This window comes from Carassius carassius, chromosome 8 (genome assembly GCF_963082965.1).
Source record: "Carassius carassius chromosome 8, fCarCar2.1, whole genome shotgun sequence".
In the NCBI taxonomy this organism is placed as follows: domain Eukaryota; kingdom Metazoa; phylum Chordata; class Actinopteri; order Cypriniformes; family Cyprinidae; genus Carassius; species Carassius carassius.
The window spans coordinates 31,488,245-31,513,934 of NC_081762.1; the positions used below are offsets into that span (position 1 = coordinate 31,488,245).

The following is a 25,690-nucleotide window of genomic DNA, read 5'->3' on the forward strand; positions in this document are numbered from 1 at the left end:
GAATGATCCGAGTGTTCCAAGGTAGCCTACATAATACAAGAATATACACACTTGCATACTGGCATAACAAGACCGAGAAGGTCCTTAAACACAAAAGCTTAATCTCTTTGTTAATTTGACAACATAATCTCGGCCAGTGCAAAGGAGCAAGCCCAGAGGAGGGACAGCCTCTTTGCATCAAACCTGTCATTCCCAGCTATGTTCGTCATTCTTGAAAGGCCAGGGGAATTAGCTCAAATGGTAGAGTGCTCGCTGTGCAAAGGAAGGGGTCCAATCTTTGAGCCCCGCACGCAAGCGAAAAAGACGCAGAACACGTGAAAACGCCGAAGGATTTCCCCTGCGGCAATACTCGGGGTATATGTTTTTGCGTTTTGAAGAGTTGTTATTACATGTGAAACAATTCTACCCTCCGCGGCCTGGATTCGAACCCGTGCTCTCTCAGATGAGCCGTGACGTCATATGTCCACGACGTGTATTGTTAAGCGTGCAATAAACCGAGACTTTTATTTTGTTATCTATGACATACCATTGATTGCTTTTATACTACATAGATTTGTGTGTGTGTGTGTGTATTAAAAAAACTTTTTTCATGTTTGTGTTTAAATAGAATTAATAAAAAACGTTTCTTCAAATATGTTTTGTGTGTGTGGATATGATTTGATTGATATGATTTAGCAGATTTTTTTTTTATCTGATCAAAAAAATGTTCTATTAAAATGAATACAAACACATACACACAATATAAAAAGAACAATATAAAAGAGTGGGCCCAAGTAATATATACAAAATGTTTTATTAAAATGAACACACACATACATACACACAATATAAAAAGGACAATATGATAAGAGTGGGCCCATATAATATAAACAAAATATATACAGGATAGATATAATGTACTTGTATAAAAAAAAATATGAAAAGAGTGGGCCCATATAATATAAACAATATATATATATATACAGGAAAGATATTATGTACTACTTATATTAAAAAAATATATATGAAAAGAGTGGGCCCATATAATATATACAAAATATACACAGGAAATAAATTATTTACTATGGAGGCGGAGTTTGTCATTTATTTTGCCTGCCGCTGTTCTGCCAACCAATCATCTAAAGTTTTTCCATTAGAGGAGCGTGAGCAAAATGTGGCATTCCCATATCGGCTATGACCAAACTCTTTAGTTTTGGGCTGCCCACATTCGCTGCACTTGTTAAAAGTTACCCCTCGCACATACTTCCTCTTATGGACTCCGCTTTCCGTCTCCAGGGCCCGCCGGCGCCTGTTCCTCTGGGTGTAACGGGACACAGAAGCAGCAGGCGCTGGAGCAGGCGCTGGAGCAGGCGGAGCTGGGCCTGGACCGGATGTCAAAGCACCAGAAGATGAAATCACCATCGACACAGTCATGTCTGGGTTAAGGACTAGTGTGCCTAACAGTGACCCAGGTGCTGAAATGGGCTGCACAACTCCTGCTGCTGTGGGGACGGGTGCGATAGGGCACTCCCTTTTGGCAGCAGTGGGCCGGCGACCCGGTCGCAGAATTGGAGCCTGTCCTTCTCGATTTGGCGGAAGGATAAATTGATGTTTTGGGCCTGATGTTGATGGCACGTCATCCAATTTTTCCCTCGGCAGAGGAAGCTGCATATCAGCCACATCAATTGGGTCAGATGGAGTCAGTCCCTGGGCAAGGACACTCATTTGTTGATTCTTCTGCTGCCGTTGAAACCTGAAAGTAAATTACTTGTAAAATATATATATATATGTGTGTGTGTGTGTGTGTGTGTGTGTGTGTGTGTGTGTGTACAGAAGTATTCAGTTCCCTGGAACCAAATAATGTGCCTTGCTTACCACTGAATGAGTGTCCTCTGGTTCAGCTCAAACAGCTGGATCATTGTTTCATCCATCAGCCTTCGACTGTTAAGCACCAGGTCTCGGATGTGGTGGTAATCTGAAAGGATTTTAGACCACCTGGGGGTGCAAACTCCAGCCTTCTTGGTCGGTGACTTGTGTAAAGCACACAGCTTCATACAAATGGCCTCAACCAAGCGACTGGTGCTGGGCCACTGTGCTGGACCCCCAGGATGTCCAATCAGACACCGTTTCACACTCTCCACACCCGGTGTGACTCCGGACCGCTTCGGTGCCTTAAAGCGCCCATGTGTCAGCTGAGGCTGATGTCGAGGCTGATAGTTGACCCGCTGTTTATCAACGCCAGGGAGAGCTGTCCACAGCTGGATGGCCTCTGTCACCTGCAGGTCGGTGAGGTAAGGAGCCTCACGAAGACCCACCAGGAAACCAGCCAGATCCTGGACCTTGTCCCACCCAGCGATGCCATCAGGTCCAATGACTGCTCCCTAGGAAATGCAGATTAGTGTTAATATACACTTTCAGTCAAAAGCCTTTGAACAGAAATATTTTTTTACATTTTTTAAAGAATCCTGCTCAACAAGCCTGCATTTATTTTATTCAAATACAACAAAAGCCATTATATTGTGAAATAATTTTACTATTTAAAATAAAAATGCTTTCTATTTGAATATAGTTTAAAGTGTAAGTTATTTCTGTGATGCTCAGCTGTATTTTCAGCATCATTCCTCCAGTCTTCAGTGTCACATGATCTTCAGAAATCATTCAGATATCCTGATTTGTTGTTCTAGAAACATTTTTTTAATTGATATTATTATCAATATTTAGAACAGTTGTGTACATTTTGTTCAAGAATCTTTGATGAATAGAAGGATCCAAGATAAGAGTTTATCTGTAATGAAAAGCTTTTTTAACATTATACACTATACCATCCAAAAGTGTGGAGTCAGACCATTTAAATCATTATATATTTAGTATTAAATTATAGAAATTAATACTTTTATTTAGCAAGGACGCATTAAATAGATGATAAAGACATTTATAATGTTACAATGTATACTGAACTTTGTATTCATCAAAGAAACCTAAACAAAAAATCTCTAGGAGCTATTTTTAACCTAATAATAATAATAATAATATAGCACCCGGCACCCGGTTTTTTTAGCAGCAAATTGGAATGATTTCTGAAGAATCGTGTGCCCTGAGTAATGATGCTAAAATTCAGCATTGAAATCACAAGACTGAATTACTTTTTTAAATATATTCAAATGGATAGCAGTTATTTTAAATAGTAAAAATATTTCAAAATATTACTGCTTTTGTTGTATTTTGAATCAAATAAATGCAGGCTTAAAGAAAAACACCTTGCTTGTAGTGTATTTGGAATAAAACGAGACTGAAACAAAATAAAGCCCTTAGAGTGTCTTACCTGAGCCTCGCCGGAGACACTGCTTCCAGTGTCAGATGGCTGTGACAGCACTGAAGAGGCAGGGGCAAGATGCTGTCCCTCTCCTCCAGATGATGCGGACGGCTCAGCCAGTGATGCTGGGGACTGAGGCAGAGGCAAAGATGAGGGGCTGTTTCTGAGATCACGGCAGGGGTCATCCTCATACAGCACTGGAACTGTGATGTCCTCCATGCTCTCTTCCTCAAACCCCTCATCTAGCAGGTCCTGATCATCAACCTGCTCCACCAGCCGGTCTTCCTCCTCTGGGTTCTGGAGCACTGGAGTCAGTGTTTTGCCAGTCTGGCTGTAAAGGTACTCAATTCCCAGCAATTCACCTACATTAATAAAATAATAAAAAAAGAAAAAAAGTGCTCTTAATAATTTATCAAGTACATTGGAGGCTAAATAGATAACTTAATAGAATATTGCAAAATAACAAATTAAATTTCTTACCTGTATATGCTCCAGGAGGGCGATAGCGCTCATCCCAGGGCTTCCCAAAGACTGTTCGGCTAAGCCGGTCCACAGCCTCTCTCATGGCACTGCCATATGTCCGAATGCCAAGGACTGCCAAGGACGCCCGTTTTATGGCATCTTCCATTCGGTCATCATTCCAACGCATCAAGCCCTCAAGGAGATAGGCCTGAAAATGCGCATCGCTGGCACTGGTTCCTAAAAGTTAAATAATATTAAAAAATATATAAAAAAGGGTTTTATATGTCACATATGTACAATATATGTACTACACATAAGGTGCTCTGAAGTAACTTGTATACTACATTTAATAGAGTTGTGTAACTAAATTAAAAATGATTGTCACTTATTCCTGTATTACTAGTGACTTGTGACATTAAAAAGTAATTGTAATGTAGAGTGTGACATTTATTAATGCGGCATTACTTTAAAGTGATGGAAGCAGTTACAGTGCTTATATTTTCTACAGAAAAATAATAATCCATATGCATGTAATACCTGGAATAAAACGGTTCAGGTGGAAGTGGAACGACTCCAAGGAGGTAGAGCCACGAGCACACCTGTAGCAGCACAGCTCCACGCTGCCTTTCTTCAATGTCCCTGTCTTCATGTACAGCGGAAAGTCCTCTGGGTCTTGTATACACTGGACGTGCTTGCGCTGTTCCTTCCATATCTGCTGGATCCGTTCGTGGTCCAGCAGAGGAACTCCCAGGGTGTCCTTCCCATCCGCACTGTCAAACTGATCAATCAGTGACCCAATCAATCTGGCCGTCTCCTCCACCCCCCTGGTCCTCCTCCGGCAGTGCAGTGCCAACTCCCTCCGGGTAATGCGAGCACTGACCGCCTTTTCTGAGATGTGGCCAGTCTTGCTGCCAGGTCACTCTCTTTTGCAGAGCGAAGAGCAGCCACATCCTCTGGATCCCACTGAAAGATGCACGTGGACAGACGTGCCATGAAGATCCCGTAGAGTGGATGAGCCTCTGTCGTGACACCTGCAGCAAATCGCCGCATGAAGTGCCAGATGTCGAGGCGCACTACAAGCTCATCCCACTCCGAAAACATGGTCTTCACCCGCGATTGGCCATACTGACTGCAGCAGTCCCTGTCCACGTACATCACTTTTGGGGCTGCCTCTCCTGCCTCTCGGTAGCGTTTCATCAGACCAGCTGCCATGGAGTCCAGTCCATGTCCCTCGGCAGCTGTCAGCACAGAGACAAGGACCTGGCCGTGTTCATTTCCGACATTTGTGCACCAGGCAGCTGTTCCTGAAGCAGCACCGGCAAGTTTCTTTGTGACCTATTGTGAAAAATAAAAGATGTGCTCTTTATGTACGCACATCACACACATATCCATATCTGGCAAATTTCTGGATATAAACAGGGCTTTGATACCTTTTTTGTCGAATCCATCTTGAGAACACAGCCAAAGACAGATGTTAATTTGGCCTTGACCTCGTGCAGTCGCCCCAGAACATCCCTGGCATACACGGCTAACAGCCACTTAGGTTTAGGCAGGGCAGGTAAAAGTGGAGGATCAGCAAACACAGGAGGCTGCACAAGGGAGGACCTTGTGAATGGTTCGCAGGCAGTCAGGTACTGCAAGACACGCTGTGTCCATGCCTCACTGTGCTGTTCCATCAGCTTCCTGTAAAGCTGAGTCACACTGTTGCCCAGTGTCCTCTCCCTCATCATCCTCAGCACCCGGTTGTCACATGAGTATCTAAGGAAACAACAGTATAATCATGCAAATGCTTTAGTTGGTAAAAAATAACCCATATAAAAGCACCTAATAATGAATGATTGTCATTATGAATTACCTGTATGTCAGCAAAGCTGGAAACTGACTGCGGTGGCCCATATCCAGCCGCCTAGGATGTCCTCAGACCAGGCAGGGTATTTCTTTTTGCAGCGTTTGCACTCCAGATACTCAGTGGCAAGGTCATGCCACCCGTCGATGTCCAAGACCTTACGCACGGTACGGTAAATTCCTGCCGCTGTTAGTCTGTGCTTACCACAGTCTGGGCGAACCCAGACAAGAGGAAATAACCACATCTTCAGCGGCATCCATAAGAAAAGGGGCCGACAGAAGAAGAGGTCAGGTGAGGCAGGGGGCTGAGTGTTTATTAAAGGGGGCTGAGGAGGATACCACCAAAGTTTCAGCTGGGACACTAGTTCTGACTTGCCGGTTCGTGGGTTGGCCTTAAATAGTGTGTTCCGGATCCACTCATGCTGGAAAGGTGGAAGTTGATCTTTCCAGTGACTTGGAAGCTCAGCTGGTGGCTGGTGATGTGAAGGAGCTGGTGCCTTGGCAGTTTCCACTGATGGAGATGGACCAGCACAGTCCTCTGAGTGAATAGTAAAAAAAAAAACAATAAGGATGACTGTTGCATTTGATAGTAATATGCCATAAATGCAGCGCACAAACAGCCTGCAAAGCACAATTTTTTGACAAGTATTCATAATTATTATGTTATATTTAGGAACGAGAGTGAAGAAAGTGGTACTAGTGTTAAGGAAGCAAAGAACACAGCATACACTATATTAATTTAAGGAGAATGGATTCAGTGCAGCTCTCTGAGAATGAGGATCAGATGGAATGGAGGAAGGAAAATGTGGTGTGATGAATTAAGTGTAAAGCAACGAAGCCCACGGACATGAAGCATACACACAGATAGAGTAGGGAAAAACTGTTCCTCTAATCATTAGAACAATGAATCTCCACCATCCTGTCTGCTCAGGGAGAGCTGAAGAGTGTGTGAGAAGAGCAAGCGGTGTGAAAAAGTTATCTGGTGATTATCTAACAACGGGTAAGTTCGGAAACGCAAATAAATACACTGACACCTTGGAACATCCTTACGGTTTTGAAGAAGTGCACTCAAAGAAAGCATCCCGCTTGAGGCATGATATGATATAATTCTGTATTGTAAACAAAACATATTTTAAAATGTTGATTATTTTCCCCCAAGAAATAACGCTTCTCAGTGTGTTTTCACAAAACATTCTTGTAATATGTGCATTTGTGTCATATACCAAACCTGTATTTAGCTGTGCTTCACATTGTGATGCAGCAAATACCAGCTCCTCATCATCATCTTCAGCAGTGGGAAAGGACTTGCCTGGAGCACAAATGTTAAAACTATCATTGTGAACAATACACAGAGACAAACATATGTAAGATGGTGCTTACTTACCAGTAGCGAAAAGCTGCATGGGGGGCAAATGTTTGGCTGGGGGTTCTGCTGCTGGAGGAGGTAAAGTGGACTGCAATAATGGATCTGGAAACGGCAAGTTGACAAGTTTGCCATAATGATAAATTAATATATGTAGAAATGCTGTAGGTAAAATTCTATATTCACACTCCTACTCACAGGGTTTAACTGGTGACGTGAGTTTTTTGGCCAGCTGTGAAGGCGACAAACTTTTGCCACGTGCCAACAGCGCTTTCACAGTTGCGGTCTTCTGTACACCAGTTTGGATAGCTGCAGGTGGAGGTGCAGTGGTTGCAGAAGCACTGGAGGATGCAGTGTGAGGTGCAGGCTGACGTACGCTGGTGCCCACAGCAGAAGCCCGTCTTTTCAGGACATATGTCTTGAAAATGGCCATGTTGGTTTTGGGCCTGGCATCTGCCTTAACGAGGTACCTGATGAGGGCTTGAGCCTCCTTGCTCTGGTCCTCATAAACATCTTTCATGGACCGGCCCTGGAAGTCACCAAACTCCACCATCAAGCAGCCCTGGTCTCCAGTTGCCCGGGCTTCTGCCTGCATTTCCTGCTTCCTCTGATACTTCTCCACTTTTTCTGCCATCTCTCTAATTTGAGAAGTGTACTGTAGGAACAGGTGTTTATTTTCTGACAGGGGTGTTGTCTGCGCCGTCTCATTGGAAATGCTGAGCACCAAATACACGGCATACCCCAGAGAGTTTTCCAGGAGCCATCTAAATCTCTGGCCCTGGTACTTCCCAAACTGAAGTTTGCAGTGAGCCAGTACTAAAAACTGGTCACTGGGCTCTCCACCGTTTGTGCTGACAAAAGTACTGGCCTCTGACAGCACCTCCTCCTTAGGTTTGGCCCTTCCAGACTCCACATTTTCAAGGCGCCTCGCCTCCGCCGAAGGCGCCATGAGGAGTCGGCATGATGTTGCCGATTGGCGTTGAAAAGAGGGATATGCATACATTTTCTGAAATGAAAATCAGAAAAAGACTACTACCTTTTGCAATCTAAAAGACACCTGTATGTTAAGTGTGTAACAATAATTTAACAAGCTACGCATAAACTATATTACTGTGGTAATAAACATGGCCATGACATAAACTGTCCTGAAGATGAGTTTTCTACAAAGGACAGGAATCCCTGACATATAAAATATGTAACGTCAATATGAAGTCTGAAATTTCCCTTTATTTTCAATGCTGTCATCTTAAACCATGATTACACACACACCAGGCTACAAAATATTACATTAAATATATCATACTTCAAATGTTGTCATCTTACCCCAGGGTTACACCAGGTGCTTTACATTTTACATTACATTTATCTGACGCTTTTATCCAAAGCAACTTACAATTGCTATATATGTCAGAGGTCACACGCCTCTGGAGCAACTAGGGGTTAAGTGTCTTGCTCAGGGACAGATTGGTGTCTCACAGTGGATTCGAACCCAGGTCTCTCACACCAAAGGCATGCGTCTTATCCACTGCACCAACACCACCCCTTAAAGTGTGGGAGATGTTGCCGTAACCCAGGATCGAACCAGGGACCTTTAGATCTTCAGTCTAACGCTCTCCCAACTGAGCTATTTCGGCTACAACAGCTTTTACCTCTTAAAATCTCAGCCATTTTTCTGTGTTTTTAACTTTCTGGTCTACCTAAATTAAAATGAGCACTATTCCCACATACTTTGGCCCATATGGATACATTTGGCCTTTTTTTTGTTTGTTTTTAGTTAAGACTCTCAATGTTTTTTTTATAAAAAAAAGTCATTATTATTACATTATTTTAGAAAATATCAATTATTTCTTGGTAAATGCAGTTTTCCATATCTCCACAACAATTTGGTAACGATTTTTACAATTAAAATGTGTGTGTGTTATTATGTGTTAATACCAAATATAAATGTAAATAGTTTAATCATTATTTTCATTCATAGGGCCCAGAAACCATGATTTCTTAGACAATAAACACATCATTGTTGACAGTAGCATAGCTTAATTAGCTGACGGTCGATAAATTTAACTTATCTGATCATTTATCATGTGAAAAGTTACAGGTTCACAGGTACTGAAGAAAGCATGAACTGTACATGCTAGCTAGCTATACTGACACGATTCATTTTCCGAAAATACACACTGTATATAAACAAATAATGACCAATTTTCAATGAATGAAGTAATAGCCTTACCTTTAACAAAGATGACAATAACAACGACCGGGGATTAGTCAAAAGGAGGCCACAGGAGAGAAACGCGATTGGAGAAAAGTAAGCCACGGAAGAGAAACGCGATTGATCAAAAGTAAGCCACGGAAGAGAAACGCGATTGATCAAAAGTAAGCCACAGGCGAAACGCGATTGGTCAAAAGTAAGCCACAGGGGGAACGCGATTGGTCAAAAGTAAGCCACAGGCGAAACGCGATTGGCTCATGTGGGCTTACTTTGTGCTTACTTTGGCCCAGTCGGTGGGAAGCAGTAGGCGCAAGCGAGAGGTAGTGGGATCGATGCCTGCATTCTCCAAGTTGGCTCCTGCCCTTTTACTCACACATCCCCAGATCAGTGGTTTTCAATCCTGTCCTGGAGGCATCCCTGCCCTGCACATTTCGCATTTCCCCTCATCTAACACACCTGTTTCAAATCATCAGCTCATTAGTAGAGACTGCAAGACCTGATTTGGGTGTGTCTAATAAGGGAGACATACAAAATGTTCAGGGCAGGGGTGCCTCCAGGAAAGGTTTGAAAACCATTGCCCTAAAGAGACCGACTGAACGTTGACACAATGCTGCCACACTCCCACGTTAGCTTTTTTTTGGGCTCACAGCTGCCAAAAAGTATTTCAGACATGGTCCTGTGCAAATTTGTTGCAAAACAGTGCCATTTTACGCACAGTTTTCAAACCTGTCCTGGAGGCACCCCTGCCCTTCACATTTTGAATGTTTCCCTCATCTAACACACCTGTTTCAAATCATCAGCTCATTAGTAGAGACCGCGAGACCTTATTTGGGTGTGTCTAATAAGGGAGACAATAAAAATGTGCAGGGCAGGGGTGCCTCCAGGACAGGTTTGAGAACCACTGCCCTAAAGAGACAGACTGAGCATCGATGCAATGCGGCCACACTCTCTACGTTAGTTAATTTTTTTGGACTAAAAGGTGCCGAAAAGTATTTCAGACATTGTCTTGCGCAAACTGGTGGCAAAATAGGTCCCAGCGAAATTTGAACTCGGATCACTGGATTCAGAGTCCAGAGTGCTAACTATTACACCATGGAACCTTAACTGGTGCAGCTGTTGATCACAGGGCCACAAACACTGCCACCATCGCCAAACTAGTGCTGTTTTTTTTTTTCCTGCGGCAAGAAAGCACACAGGCTCCACCAAGATTCGAACTCAGATCGCTGGATTCAAAGCCCAGAGTGCTGACCATTACACCATGGAACCAAAACTGCTTGGTTGGAGGCCAACTTGGAAACAGATAGCTCTCTGGCTGTGGGGAAGCAGTTATACAGAGAGGTTGGAACCCAGTGATTTTTGGTCAATGGCCCGCCTCAAAAAAAGGGAAAAGTGTGGAAGCTGTTGCCGAAACCCGGGATCGAACCAGGGACCTTTAGATCTTCAGACTAACGCTCTCCCAACTGAGCTATTTTGGCTACAACAGACCTCTGCTTAGCAAGCAGTTATTTCAGTGAGATCACCCTACTCTTTGTCGGAGCTGAAGAGCAGAGCAGAGATGAGCCCCCAGACAATAAAAACAGCTGGCCAGTACAGGGATCGAACCCGCGACCTTGGCGTTATTAGCACCACGCTCTAAACAGCTGAGCTAACCGGCCTGGCTTAGCCATCCATGTCTGCCTGATTGGAAAAAACCTGCCATAATGTTTGTGAATGCAATGAGACAATAAAGCCTCACGTTTCAACCTGAACAAGGGCTCTTCGGGGATTTGAACCCGGGACCTCTCGCACCCATAGCGAGAATCATACCCCTAGACCAACGAGCCTTCTTGCCCAAAGCTAAGAAAAAAGAGCAATTCCAGCATCAACAAAAGAAGGAACATGAACTAACGTGGAAGCAACCAAAGTCCTCGAGACAGTGTGAAAGGCTAACGAATGCAAGTTGGCCTCTTAATTGACCTAAAAATGGGGCTATATCTAACATGTAGAGGGATAATAGGGAGGACAGCTGAAACGGTCAGATGTCACTTAGACCAGCGGGTCTCAATTCCAGTCCTCGCGCCCCCTGCTCTTCACATTTTGTAAGTTTCTCGTATAGCTTTAGACATTTGTTCCATTCGAACGTAAGTGCCCTGAGAACTGGACATCACATGACATCCCTCCGTGATTCAAGTTCAAAGCGTATGTATACGTTCAATTCATAGTGAGTAATACAGTGGTGTATCGAGGTATACAGAGGTAAATGATGTCACACTTCTCCATGTGTGAAGAAGTTGCGCAGCACAAATCCGTGAACCAATGTTCCAAAGTGAAGTATACTTTGACGGATTTCCCCTGCTCAGGGAGTGGGGAGCAATGAACACTGTGTAGGGACCATGTCAATCACTAGGAGCTCACTTCTAATGAGCTGATTATCCGAATCAGGTGTGCTAACAAAGAGAGACATGCAAAACATGCAGACCTGGGGGGAGCGAGGACTAGAATTGAGAACCGCTTCCTTAGACTTTAAGTCAGTGTGAGAAGTTGTCTGAATGATCCGAGTGTTCCAAGGTAGCCTACATAATACAAGAATCCATACACATGCATACTGGCATAACAAGACCGAGAAGGTCCTTAAACACAAAAGCTTAATCTCTTTGTTAATTTGACAACATAATCTCGGCCAGTGCAAAGGAGCAAGCCCAGAGGAGGGACAGCCTCTTTGCATCAAACCCGTCATTCCCAGCTATGCTCGTCATTCTTGAAAGGCCAGGGGAATTAGCTCAAATGGTAGAGCGCTCGCTTAGCATGTGAGAGGTTGCGGGATCGATGCCTGCATTCTCCAAGTTGGCTCCTGCCCTTTTACTCACACATCCCTAGATCAGTGGTTTTCAATCCTGTCCTGGAGGCATCCCTGCCCTGCACATTTCGCATTTCCCCTCATCTAACACACTTGTTTCAAATCATCAGCTCATTAGTAGAGACTGCAAGACCTGATTTGGGTGTGTCTAATAAGGGAGACATACAAAATGTTCAGGGCAGGGGTGCCTCCAGGAGAGGTTTAAAAAACCATTGCCCTAAAGAGACCGACTGAGCGTTGACGCAATGCTGCCACACTCCCACGTTAGCTTTTTTTGGGATCATAGCTGCCAAAAAGTATTTCAGACATGGTCCTGTGCAAATTGGTTGCAAAACAGTGCCATTTTACGCACAGTTCCCTAAAGCAGTGGTTTTCAAACCTGTCCTGGAGGCACCCCTGCCCTTCACATTTTGAATGTTTCCCTCATCTAACACACCTGTTTCAAATCATCAGCTCATTAGTAGAGACCGTGAGACCTTATTTGGGTGTGTCTAATAAGGGAGACAATAAAAATGTGCAGGGCAGGGGTGCCTCCAGGACAGGTTTGAGAACCACTGCCCTAAAGAGACAGACTGAGCATCGATGCAATGCGGCCACACTCTCTACGTTAGTTAATTTTTTTGGACTAAAAGGTGCCGAAAAGTATTTCAGACATTGTCCTACATAATACAAGAATCCATACACATGCATACTGGCGTAACAAGACCGAGAAGGTCCTGCGCAAACTGGTGGCAAAATAGGTCCCACCGAGATTTGAACTCGGATCACTGGATTCAGGGTCCAGAGTGCTAACCATTACACCATGGAACCTTAACTGGTGTAGCTGTTGCTCACAGGGCCACAAACACTGGCACCATCGCCAAACTAGTGCTGTTTTATCTTTTCCTGTGACAAGAAAGCACACAGGCTCCAACAAGATTCGATCTCAGAACGCTGGATTCAAAGCCCAGAGTACTGACCATTACACCATGGAACCGAAACTGCTTGGCTGGAGGCCAACTTGGAAACAGATAGCTCTCTGGCTGTGGGGAAGCAGTTATACAGAGAGGTTGGAACCCAGTGATTTTTGGACAATGGCCCGCCTCAAAAAAGGGAAAAGTGTGGGAGATGTTGCCGAAACCCGGAATCGAACCAGGGACCTTTCGATCTTCAGTCTAACGCTCTCCCAACTGAGCAATTTTGGCCCCCAGACAATAAAAACAGCTGGCCAGTACGATGAGAGAAACCGCGACCTTGGCGTTATTAGCACCACGCTCTAACCAGCTGAGCTAACTTAGCCATCCGTGTCTGCCTGATTGGAAAAAACCTGCCATAATGTTTGTGAATGCAATGAGACAATAAAGCTTCAGGTTTTAACCTGAACAAGGGCTCGTCCGGGATTTGAACCCGGGACCTCTCTCACCCAAAGCGAGAATCATACCCCTAGACCAACGAGCCTTCTTGCCCAAAGCCAAGAAAAAAGAGCTATTTCAGCATCAACAAAAGAAGGAACATGAACTAATGTGGAAGCAATCAAAGTCCTCGAGACAGTGTGAAAGGCTAACGAATGCAAGTTGGCCTCTTAATTGACCTAAAAATGGGGCTGTATCTAACATGTAGAGGGATGTTAGGGAGGACAGCTGAAACGGTCAGATGTCACTTAGACCAGCGGGTCTCAATTCCAGTCCCGGAAGGGAGGAGGCCAACTTGGAAACAGATAGCTCTCTGGCTGTGGGGAAGCAGTTATACCTGTTCCTCTGGGTGTAACGGGACACAGAAGCAGCAGCGCCGGAGCAGGCGCAGGAGCAGGCGGAGCTGGGCCTGGACCGGATGTCAAAGCACCAGAAGATGGAATCACCATCGACACAGTCATGTCTGGGTTAAGGACTAGTGTGCCTAACAGTGACCCAGGTGCTGAAATGGGCTGCACAACTCCTGCTGCTGTGGGGACGGGTGCGATAGGGCACTCCCTTTTGGCAGAAGTGGGCCGGCGACCCGGTCGCAGAATTGGAGCCTGTCCTTCTCGATTTGGCGGAAGGATAAATTGATGTTTTGGGCCTGATGTTGATGGCACGTCATCCAATTTTTCCCTCGGCAGAGGAAGCTGCGTATCAGCCACATCAATTGGGTCAGATGGAGTCAGTCCCTGGGCGAGGACACTCATTTCCTGATTCTTCTGCTGCCGTTGAAACCTGAAAGTTAATTACTTGAAAAAAAAAAAAAAAAAAAAAAAAAATATATATATATATATATATATATATATATATATATATATATATGTGTGTGTGTGTGTGTGTGTGTGTGTGTGTCTGTGTACAGAAGTATTCAGTTCCCTTGAACCAAATAATGTGCCTTGCTTACCACTGAATGAGTGTCCTCTGGTTCAGCTCAAACAGCTGGATCATTGTTTCATCCATCAGCCTTCGACTGTTAAGCACCAGGTCTCGGATGTGGTGGTAATCTGAAAGGATTTTAGACCACCTGGGGGTGCAAACTCCAGCCATCTTGGTCGGTGACTTGTGTAAAGCACACAGCTTCATACAAATGGCCTCAACCAAGCGGCTGGTGCTGGGCCACTGTGCTGGACCCCCAGGATGTCCAATCAGACACCGTTTCACACTCTCCACACCCGGTGTGACTCCGGACCGCTTCGGTGCCTTAAAGCGCCCATGTGTCAGCTGAGGCTGATGTCGAGGCTGATAGTTGACCCGCTGTTTATCAACATCAGGGAGAACTGTCCACAGCTGGATGGCCTCTGTCACCTGCAGGTCGGTGAGGTAAGGAGCCTCACGAAGACCCACCAGGAAACCAGCCAGATCCTGGACCTTGTCCCACCCAGCGATGCCATCAGGTCCAATGACTGCTCCCTAGTAAATGCAGATTAGTGTTAATATACACTTCCAGTCAAAAGCCTTTAAACAGAAATATTTTTTTACATTTTTTAAAGAATTCTGCTCAACAAGCCTGCATTTATTTTATTCAAATACAACAAAAGTCATTATATTGTAAAATAATTTTACTATTTAAAATAAAAATGCTTTCTATTTGAATATAGTTTAAAGTGTAAGTTATTTCTGTGATGCACAGCTGTATTTTCAGCATCATTCCTGAGTCTTCAGTGTCACATGATCTTCAGAAATCATTCAAATATCCAAATTTGTTGTTCTAGAAACCTTTTTTTATTGATATTATTATCATCAATATTTAGAACAGTTGTGTACATTTTGTTCAAGATTCTTTGATGAATAGAAGGATCCAAGATAAGAGTTTATCTGTAATAAAAAGCTTTTTTAACATTATACACTATACCAACCAAAAGTGTGGAGTCAGAACATTTAAATCATTATATATTTAGTATTAAATTATAGAAATTAATACTTTTATTTAGTAAGGACGCATTAAATAGATGATAAAGACATTTATAATGTTACAATATATACTGAACTTTCTATTTATCAAAGAAACCTAAACAAAAAATCTCTAGAAGCTATTTTTAACCTAATAATAATAATAATATAGCACCCGGCACCCGTTTTTTTTAGCAGCAAATTGGAATGATTTCTGAAGAATCGTGTGCCCTGAGTAATGATGTTAAATTCAGCATTGAAATCACAAGACTGAATTACTTTTTTAAATATATTCAAATGGATAGCAGTATAAATAGTAAAAATATTTCAAAATATTACTGCTTTTGTTGTATTTTGAATCAAATAAATGCAGGCTTAAAAAAAAACACCTTGCTTGTAGTGTATTTGGAATAAAACGAGACTGAAACAAAATAAAGCCCTTAGAGTGTCTTACCTGAGCCTCGCCGGAGACACTGCTTCCAGTGTCAGATGGCTGTGACAGCACTGAAGAGGCAGGGGCGAGATACTGTCCCTCTCCTCCAGATGATGTGGACAGCTCAGCCAGTGATGCTGGGGACTGAGGCAGAGGCAAAGATGAGGGGCTGTTTCTGAGATCACGGCAGGGGTCATCCTCATACAGCACTGGAACTGTGATGTCCTCCATGCTCTCTTCCTCAAACCCCTCATCTAGCAGGTCCTGATCATCAACCTCCTCCACCAGCCGGTCTTCCTCCTCTGGGTTCTGGAGCACTGGAGTCAGTGTTTTGCCAGTCTGGCTGTAAAGGTACTCGATTCCCAGCAATTCACCTACAATAATAAAATAATAAAAAAAGAAAAAAGTGCTCTTAATAATTTATCAAGTACATTGGAGGCTAAATAGATAACTTAATAGAATATTGCAAAAGAACAAATTAAATTTCTTACCTGTATATGCTCCAGGAGGGCGATAGCGCTCATCCCAGGGCTTCCCAAAGACTGTTCGGCTAAGCCGGTCCACAGCCTCTCTCATGGCACTGCCATATGTCCGAATGGAGGACGCCCGTTTTATGGCATCTTCCATTCGGTCATCATTCCAACGCATCAAGCCCTCAAGGAGATAGGCCTGAAAATGCGCATCGCTGGCACTGGTTCCTAAAAGTTAAATAATATTAAAAAATATATAAAAAAGGGTTTTATATGTCACATATGTACAATATATGTACTACACATAAGGTGCTCTGAAGTAACTTGTATACTACATTTAATAGAGTTGTGTAACTAAATTAAAAATGATTGTCACTTATTCCTGTATTACTAGTGACTTGTTAGTCAAGACAGCTTTGTCAATGCTAATGACATTAAAAAGTAATTGTAATGTAGAGTGTCACATTTATTAATGCGGCATTACTTTAAAGTGATGGAAGCAGTTACAGTGCTTATATTTTCTACAGAAAAATAATAATCCATATGCATGTAATACCTGGAATAAAACGGTTCAGGTGGAGGTGGAACGACTCCAAGGAGGTAGAGCCACGAGCACACCTGTAGCAGCACAGCTCCACGCTGCCTTTCTTCAATGTCCCTGTCTTCATGTACAGCAGAAAGTCCTCTGGGTCTTGTATACACTGGACGTGCTTGCGCTGTTCCTTCCATATCTGCTGGATCCGTTCGTGGTCCAGCAGAGGAACTCCCAGGGTGTCCTTCCCATCCGCACTGTCAAACTGATCAATCAGTGACCCAATCAATCTGGCGGTCTCCTCCACCCCCCTGGTCCTCCTCCGGCAGTGCAGTGCCAACTCCCTCTGGGTAATGCGAGCACTGACCGCCTTTTCTGAGATGTGGCCAGTCTTCTTTGCCGCCAGGTCACTCTCTTTTGCAGAGCGAAGAGCAGCCACATCCTCTGGATCCCACTGAAAGATGCACGTGGACAGACGTGCCATGAAGATCCCGTAGAGTGGATGAGCCTCTGTCGTGACACCAGCAGCAAATCGCCGCATGAAGTGCCAGATGTCGAGGCGCTCTACAAGCTCATCCCACTCCGAAAACATGATCTTCACCCGCGATTGGCCATACTGCCTGCAGCAGTCCCTGTCCACGTACATCACTTTTGGGGCTGCCTCTCCTGCCTCTCGGTAGCGTTTCATCAGACCAGCTGCCATGGAGTCCAGTCCATGTCCCTCGGCAGCTGTCAGCACAGAGACAAGGACCTGGCAGTGTTCATTCCGACATTTGTGCACCAGGCAGCTGTTCCTGAAGCAGCACCGGCAAGTTTCTTTGTAACCTATTGGGAAAAATAAAAGATGTGCTCTTTATGTATGCACATCACACACATATCCATATCTGGCAAAGTTCTGGATATAAACAGGGCTTTGATACCTTTTTTGTCGAATCCATCTTGAGAACACAGCCAAAGACAGATGTTAATTTGGCCTTGACCTCGTGCAGTCGCCCCAGAACATCCCTGGCATACACGGCTAACAGCCACTTAGGTTTAGGCAGGGCAGGTAAAAGTGGAGGATCAGCAAACACAGGAGGCTGCACAAGGGAGGACCTTGTGAATGGTTCGCAGGCAGTCAGGTACTGCAAGACACGCTGTGTCCATGCCTCACTGTGCTGTTCCATCAGCTTCCTGTAAAGCTGAGTCACACTGTTGCCCAGTGTCCTCTCCCTCATCATCCTCAGCACCCGGTTGTCACATGGGTATCTATGGAAGCAACAGTATAATCATGCAAATGCTTTAGTTGGTAAAAAATAACCCATATAAAAGCACCTAATAATGAATGATTGTCATTATGAATTACCTGTATGTCAGCAAAGCTGGAAACTGACTGCGGTGGCCCATATCCAGCTGTCCTAGGATGTCCTCAGACCAGGCAGGATATTTCTTTTTGCAGCGTTTGCACTGCAGATACTCAGTGGCAAGGTCATACCACCCGTCGATGTCCAAGACCTTACGCACGGTGCGGTAAATTCCTGCCGCTGTTAGTCTGTGCTTACCACAGTCTGGGCGAACACAGACAAGAGGAAATAACCACATCTTCAGCGGCATCCATAAGAAAAGGGGCCGACAGAAGAAGAGGTCAGGTGAGGCAGGGGGCTGAGTGTTTATTAAAGGGGGCTGAGGAGGATACCACCAAAGTTTCAGCTGGGACACTAGTTCTGACTTGCCGGTTCGTGGGTTGGCCTTAAATAGTGTGTTCCGGATCCACTCATGCTGGAAAGGTGGAAGTTGATCTTTCCAGTGACTTGGAAGCTCAGCTGGTGGCTGGCGATGTGAAGGAGCTGGTGCCTTGGCAGTTTCCACTGATGGAGATGGACCAGCACAGTCCTCTGAGTGAATAGTAAAAAACAATAAGGATGACTGTTGCATTTGATAGTAATATGCCATAAATGCAGCGCACAAACAGCCTGCAAAGCACAATTTTTGGACAAGTATTCATAATTATTATGTTATATTTAGGAACGAGAGTGAAGAAAGTGGTACTAGTGTTAAGGAAGCAAAGAACACAGCATACACTATATTAATTTAAGGAGAATGGAATCAGTGCAGCTCACTGAGAATGAGGATCAGATGGAATGGATGAAGGAAAATGTGGTGTGATGAATTAAGTGTAAAGCAACGAAGCCCACGGACATGAAGCATACACACAGATAGAGTAAGGAAAAACTGTTCCTCTAATCATTAGAACAATGAATTTCCACCATCCTGTCTGCTCAGGGAGAGCTGAAGAGTGTGTGAGAAGAGCAAGCGGTGTGAAAAAGTTATCTGGTGATTATCTAACAACGGGTAAGTTCGGAAACGCAAATAAATACACTGACACCTTGAAAAATCCTTACGGTTTTGAAGAAGTGCACTCAAAGAAAGCATCCCGCTTGAGGCATGATATGATATAGTTCTGTATTGTAAACAAAACATATTTTAAAATGTTGATTATTTTCCCCCAAGAAATAACGCTTCTCAGTGTGTTTTCACAAAACATTCTTGTAATATGTGCATTTGTGTCATATGCCACACCTGTATTTAGCTGTGCTTCACATTGTGATGCAGCAAATACCAGCTCCTCATCGTCATCTTCAGCAGTGGGAACAGACTTGCCTGGAGCACAAATGTTAAAACTATCATTGTGAACAATACACAGAGACAAACATATGTAAGATGGTGCTTACTTACCAGTAGCGAAAAGCTGCATGGGGGGCAAATGTTTGGCTGGGGGTTCTGCTGCTGGAGGAGGTAAAGTGGACTGCAATAATGGATCTGGAAACGGCAAGTTGACAAGTTTGCCATAATGATAAATTAATATATGTAGAAATGCTGTAGGTAAAATTCTATATTCACACTCCTACTCACAGGGTTTAACTGGTGATGTGAGTTTTTTCGCCAGCTGTGAAGGCGACAAATTTTTGCCACGTGCCAACATCGCTTTCACAGTTGCGGTCTTCTGTACACCAGTTTGGATAGCTGCAGGTGGAGGTGTAGTGGTTGCAGAAGCACTGGAGGTTGCAGCGTGAGGTGCAGGCTGACGTACGCTGGTGCCCACAGCAGAAGCCCGTCTTTTCAGGACATATGTCTTGAAAATGGCCATGTTGGTTTTGGGCCTGGCATCTGCCTTAACGAGGTACCTGATGAGTGCTTGAGCCTCCTTGCTCTGGTCCTCATAAACATCTTTCATGGACCGGCCCTGGAAGTCACCAAACTCCACCATCAAGCAGCCCTGGTCTCCAGTTGCCCGGGCTTCTGCCTGCATTTCCTGCTTCCTCTGATACTTCTCCACTTCTTCTGCCATCTCTCTAATTTGAGAAGAGTACTGTAGGAACAGTTGTTTATTTTCTGACAGGGGTGTTGTCTGCGCCGTCTCATTGGAAATGCTGAGCACCAAATACACGGCATACCCCAGAGAGTTTTCCAGGAGCCATCTAAATCTCTGGCCCTGGTACTTCCCAAACTGAAGTTTGCAGTGAGCCAGTACTAAAAACTGGTCACTGGGGTCTCCACCGTTTGTGCTGACAAAAGTACTGGCCTCTGACAGCACCTCCTCCTTAGGTTTGGCCCTTCCAGACTCCACATTTTCAAGGCGCCTCGCCTCCGCCGAAGGTGCCATGAGGAGTCGGCTTGATGTTGCCGATTGCCGTTGAAAAGAGGCATATGCATACATTTTCTGAAATGAAAATCAGAAAAAGACTACTACCTTTTGCAATCTATAAGACACCTGTATGTTAGGTGTGTAACAATAATTTAACAAGCTACGCATAAACTATATTACTGTGGTAATAAACATGGCCATGACATAAACTGTCCTGAAGATGAGTTTTCTACAAAGGACAGGAATCCCTGACATATAAAATATGTAACGTCAATATGAAGTCTGAAATGTCCTTTTATTTTCAATGCTGTCATCTTAAACCATGATTACACACACACCAGGCTACAAAATATTACATTAAATATATCATACTTCAAATGTTGTCATCTTACCCCAGGGTTACACCAGGTGCTTTTACCTCTTAAAATCTTAGCCATTTTTCTGTGTTTTTAACTTTCTGGTCTACCTAAATTAAAATGAGCACTATTCCCACATACTTTGGCCCATATGGATACATTTGGCCTTTTTTCGTTTGTTTTTAGTTAAGACTCTCAATGTTTTTTTATAAAAAAAGTCATTATTATTACATTATTTTAGAAAATATCAATTATTTCTTGGTAAATGCAGTTTTCCATATCTCCACAACAATTTGGTAACGATTTTTACAATTAAAATGTGTGTGTGTTATTATGTGTTAATACCAAATATAAATGTAAATAGTTTAATCATTATTTTCATACATAGGGCCCAGAAACCATGATTTCTTAGACAATAAACACATCATTGTTGGCAGTAGCATAGCTTAATTAGCTGACGGTCGATAAATTTAACTTATCTGATCATTTATCATGTGAAAAGTTACAGGTTCACAGGTACTGAAGAAAGCATGAACTGTACACGCTAGCTAGCTATACTGACACGATTCATTTACCAAAAATACACACTGTATATGAACAAATAATGACCAGTTTTCAATGAATAAAGTAATAGCTTTACCTTTAACAAAGATGACAACAACGGCGATTGGTCAAAAGGAGGCCACAGGAGAGAAACGCGATTGATCAAAAGTAAGCCACGGAAGAGAAACGCGATTGTTCAAAAGTAAGCCACAGGCGAAACGCGATTGGTCAAAAGTAAGCCACAGGCGGAACGCGATTGGTCAAAAGTAAGCCACAGGCGAAACGCAATTGGCTCATGTGGGCTTACTTTGGGCTTACTTTGGTTCAGTCGGTGGGAAGCAGTAGGCGCGAGAGGTAGCGTGATCGATGCCCGCATTCTCCAAGTTGGCTCCTGCCCTTTTACTCACACATCCCTAGATCAGTGGTTTTCAATCCTGTCCTGGAGGCATCCCTGCCCTGCACATTTCGCATTTCCCCTCATCTAACACACCTGTTTCAAATCATCAGCTCATTAGTAGAGACTGCAAGACCTGATTTGGGTGTGTCTAATAAGGGAGACATACAAAATGTTCAGGGCAGGGGTGCCTCCAGGACAGGTTTGAGAACCACTGCCCTAAAGAGACAGACTGAGCATCGATGCAATGCGGCCACACTCTCTACGTTAGCTTTTTTTGGGCTCACAGCTGCCAAAAAGTATTTCAGACATGGTCCTGTGCAAATTGGTTGCAAAACAGTGCCATTTTACGCACAGTTCCCTAAAGCAGTGGTTTTCAAACCTGTCCTGGAGGCACCCCTGCCCTTCACATTTTGAATGTTTCCCTCATCTAGCACACCTGTTTCAAATCATCAGCTCATTAGTAGAGACCGCGAGACCTTATTTGGGTGTGTCTAATAAGGGAGACAATAAAAATGTGCAGGGCAGGGGTGCCTCCAGGACAGGTTTGAGAACCACTGCCCTAAAGAGACAGACTGAGCATCGATGCAATGCGGCCACACTCTCTACGTTAGTTAATTTTTTTGGACTAAAAGGTGCTGAAAAGTATTTCAGACATTGTCCTGCGAAAACTGGTTGCAAAATAGGCAGGGCACCAGAAACATCTGAGACACAACAGGGGCAGTGGGTGTGTCAGGAACCAATGGGTGTGGTGCTGTCGGCCTGGGACAAATTGGCCTTAACTGGGTGGACGTGGCTGAACGCTGAGGGTGTACGGCTGATGGCCAGATTGAAGTTGCTGTGGCAGATGTACAGGTAGCTGAGGGCCCAATCTTTCTAAACTTGGTCTTTGCCTGTCCAGCTGTGTCTGGTGGCATCTGGTAGGTATGCAATTGGTGGCTATATTGTGGAGGCACAACAGGCTGTACTCGTGCACAGGTGCAGCTACATTGGGCACTGGTGCAGCTGAAGGAGCCTGGAAACTGGGAACTGGTGCAGCTGGTAGAACTGGTGGACCTGAAAGGATTAAGTCATCTGATGCCACAAGATTTGCCACTGTGGCTTCCTCTCCAAAGAAATCAATGAAACCCTCATCCCTTTCCACTTGCTCCTCCACATCTATCTCCTCCAGCAAATGAGAGGTCCTCTCAGAGGTAGGGCACATGTCCTCCAGGGGCTGACTATTCTGCCTCAACAAGTACTGTACTCCAATGAGCTCTCCTGAGGAAATATTTGTAACAGAAAACGTTTTTAATGGAAATTATGCAGAAAGGTTTATTCAGAAATGCAGTAAATATTTTGTTGTCCACTTCTGTATGAACAATATATATCTAATTCAGAGGGTATCATAAAAAGACAGGATTACTCTATATTCTACTATGTATTTTATTTTCTCCCCTAAAAACCTAGAACACAGAATAATGTACAAATATTCTGGTAGTATAATTTTTCTCTGATATGTCAAAATTACATTATTACTGTCCAAAAGCAATTGTAATTTTAACAAAAACATGCTACATCAAGAGCTGCATTTATCAAAATATTTTTACCTGTGTATACTGCAGGTCGAGTGAAGCTTGGGACCAATTTCCTGCCATACAACTTATTGTAGTTCTCATTGACAGAGTAAACCAGCTCCCCTGTGTAAGAGCGCAGAGTTGAACCTTCATCTGCAACAGCAGCTTCAGCCCGGTCCTGATTCCAGCGTAATAAACCTTCCAGGAGATAAATCTGGAAGTTCAGGCTGTTTGCGCTGTTCCCTAGAAAAAGAAATAGAAAGCCAAATATTGCTTTGAGAAAATGCAAAACAGAAAATTTAATCTGCAAATATCTTGATAAACATGAATTAGTGGCAAAATGTGGTATATTCTGACATGACAAACCTGGAATAAATCTGCTTAGGTGGCAGTGAAATGATTCCAGGGATGTGGAGCCTCTGGCACAACGATAGGTTTTTAGAACCACCCCACTCTTGTTTGTAGTTCCAGTTTCAGTATAGAGCGGCACATTTGGAGGATCTTGGATACAGGTGACGTGCCGCCTCTGGATATTCCAGATGTGCTGCATTCTCACACTGTCAAGTAGTGGAACACCAAGAGCATCATCAAGAGTGAGATCCCCTGCATCCCACTCAAAAATACAGGATGACAGCCTAGCCATAAAAGTAGGGTACAACTGGTGGGCATCAGTGGTGCACCCTACTGCCAGACGTCGCATAAAATGCCAAATGTCTAGGCGGACGATGACATCGGGCCAGCCGCTGAACCGCCTCTTCAATTTAGTCTCTCCCACTGTCTTGCAACAATCACAGTCCACATAAATGACAGTGGGAGGATCAACACCAGCACTCCGGTATCGCTCCATGAGCCCTGCAGCCATGTGGTTTAACCCAGCCCCTTCATTCGCAGTCAGGACACTCATCAGCACCTGACCTATCTCATTGCCCACTGAGGTAAGCCACTGTGCTGTGCCTTTCGCAGGCCCGCTCAACTTCTTGGTGATCTGAAAGAAACAATAAGCATAGCAAATAATACAACAGGCATCCAAATCAGTTACACTGAAAAAAATAAAGCTCTCTCGGTTTAAAAATACATTATAGATAAGGGTACAGTCAAGTAAGCAGCTTATCTGACCTTCTTAGTTGAATCCATTTTTAAAATTGATCCATACGTGGATGTTATGCTGGCCTTTATGTGATCGAGCCTGTTGAGAATGTCCTGACTGTATACAGTGAGGAGCCATTTGTAGCTGGGTACTGAAGCAAGTGGTGGTGGCTCCTGGAAGTGCACCGGATGCAGGCCACGATTATCAAAAAAGGCCACACACTCTGATGTGTACCGAAGCGCACGTTTCAACCACTCCTCACTGTGGTTCTCTCTCGGCTGGCCGATGATCCTCACTGGGCCATTCCCCATGCCCCTCTCACGCAGCAAGCGAAGAACCCGAATGTCACAGGCATACCTTGGAAAAAAGTATTCATTTAAGTATCTTATTGTAAGGTATCTAATTATTGTAGGAACTATTTATCAAAAAAGGTAGCACATAAGTGAAAATGACTGCAAAATAATTACTTGCGTGTGAGGATGACCCTGAATTCAGATCGATGGGCCAGGTCCAACTGCTGCAGCACAGCATGACTCCAGGACAGGTAGCTGGTTCTACACCTGGTGCAGATCAGGGTCTCTGTCACCAGGTTGCAGTATCTGTCAATGTCTAACACCTGTCGTACCCTCCTGTGCAGTCCACCACCACACAGCTGTTGCGTGGCACAGGCAGGGTTAGTACACTGGAGCCGCACCTTCCACAGCTTATATGGCATCCAGAGCAAGAGACGCTGTGAAAAAAATCAGGTGTTGGAGCTTGGTGGTACAACAGGGTTGGTGGAGGGGGGTGATACCACAACTGTAGGTTTTCACGCAGCTCCAGCTTTCCCTTTGCACCAACCCTAAAAAGTGCTTCCGACACCCACTTCTGGTCTTGCTGTGGCATTGTCTGTGGCCACAGAAGGGGGAGATCTTCTGGCTGAGATGAGACCTGCTGATATTATCAAAAACACTGGTTTAAATAAAAGCTAAGAGAGCATTAAATGATGAAGACATCTATATATTTTGAATGAACAAAAGAAGGAACATGAACTAACATGGAAGCAATCAAAGTCCTCGAGACAGTGTGAAAGGCTAACGAATGCAAGTTGGCCTCTTAATTGACCTAAAAATGGGGCTGTATCTAACATGTAGAGGGATGTTAGGGAGGACAGCTGAAACGGTCAGATGTCACTTAGACCAGCGGGTCTCAATTCCAGTCCTCGCGCCCCCTGCTCTTCACATTTTGTAAGTTTCTTGTATAGCTTCAGACATTTGTTCCATTCGAACGTAAGTGCCCTGAGAACTGGACATCACATGAAATCCCTCCGTGATTCAAGTTCAAAGCGTATGTATATGTTCAATTCATAGTGAGTAATA

The 25,690-nt window shown here is 44.0% G+C and overlaps 6 non-coding genes across 6 annotated transcripts; all 6 read right to left on the reverse strand.

The window, feature by feature from the left end:
• Positions 1-8,523: 8,523 nt before the first annotated feature.
• Positions 8,524-8,596, reverse strand: trnaf-gaa (transfer RNA phenylalanine (anticodon GAA)). Its single transcript has one exon. It is a non-coding gene; the product is annotated as a tRNA-Phe (tRNA).
• A 1,980-nt stretch (positions 8,597-10,576) lies between these two features.
• trnaf-gaa (transfer RNA phenylalanine (anticodon GAA)) lies at positions 10,577-10,649 on the reverse strand. Its single transcript has one exon. It is a non-coding gene; the product is annotated as a tRNA-Phe (tRNA).
• A 106-nt stretch (positions 10,650-10,755) lies between these two features.
• trnai-aau (transfer RNA isoleucine (anticodon AAU)) lies at positions 10,756-10,829 on the reverse strand. Its single transcript has one exon. It is a non-coding gene; the product is annotated as a tRNA-Ile (tRNA).
• Positions 10,830-12,748: 1,919 nt separating this feature from the next.
• trnaq-cug (transfer RNA glutamine (anticodon CUG)) lies at positions 12,749-12,820 on the reverse strand. Its single transcript has one exon. It is a non-coding gene; the product is annotated as a tRNA-Gln (tRNA).
• A 301-nt stretch (positions 12,821-13,121) lies between these two features.
• Positions 13,122-13,194, reverse strand: trnaf-gaa (transfer RNA phenylalanine (anticodon GAA)). Its single transcript has one exon. It is a non-coding gene; the product is annotated as a tRNA-Phe (tRNA).
• Positions 13,195-13,375: 181 nt separating this feature from the next.
• On the reverse strand, positions 13,376-13,447 carry trnap-ugg (transfer RNA proline (anticodon UGG)). The gene has a single exon. It is a non-coding gene; the product is annotated as a tRNA-Pro (tRNA).
• Positions 13,448-25,690: the final 12,243 nt, after the last annotated feature.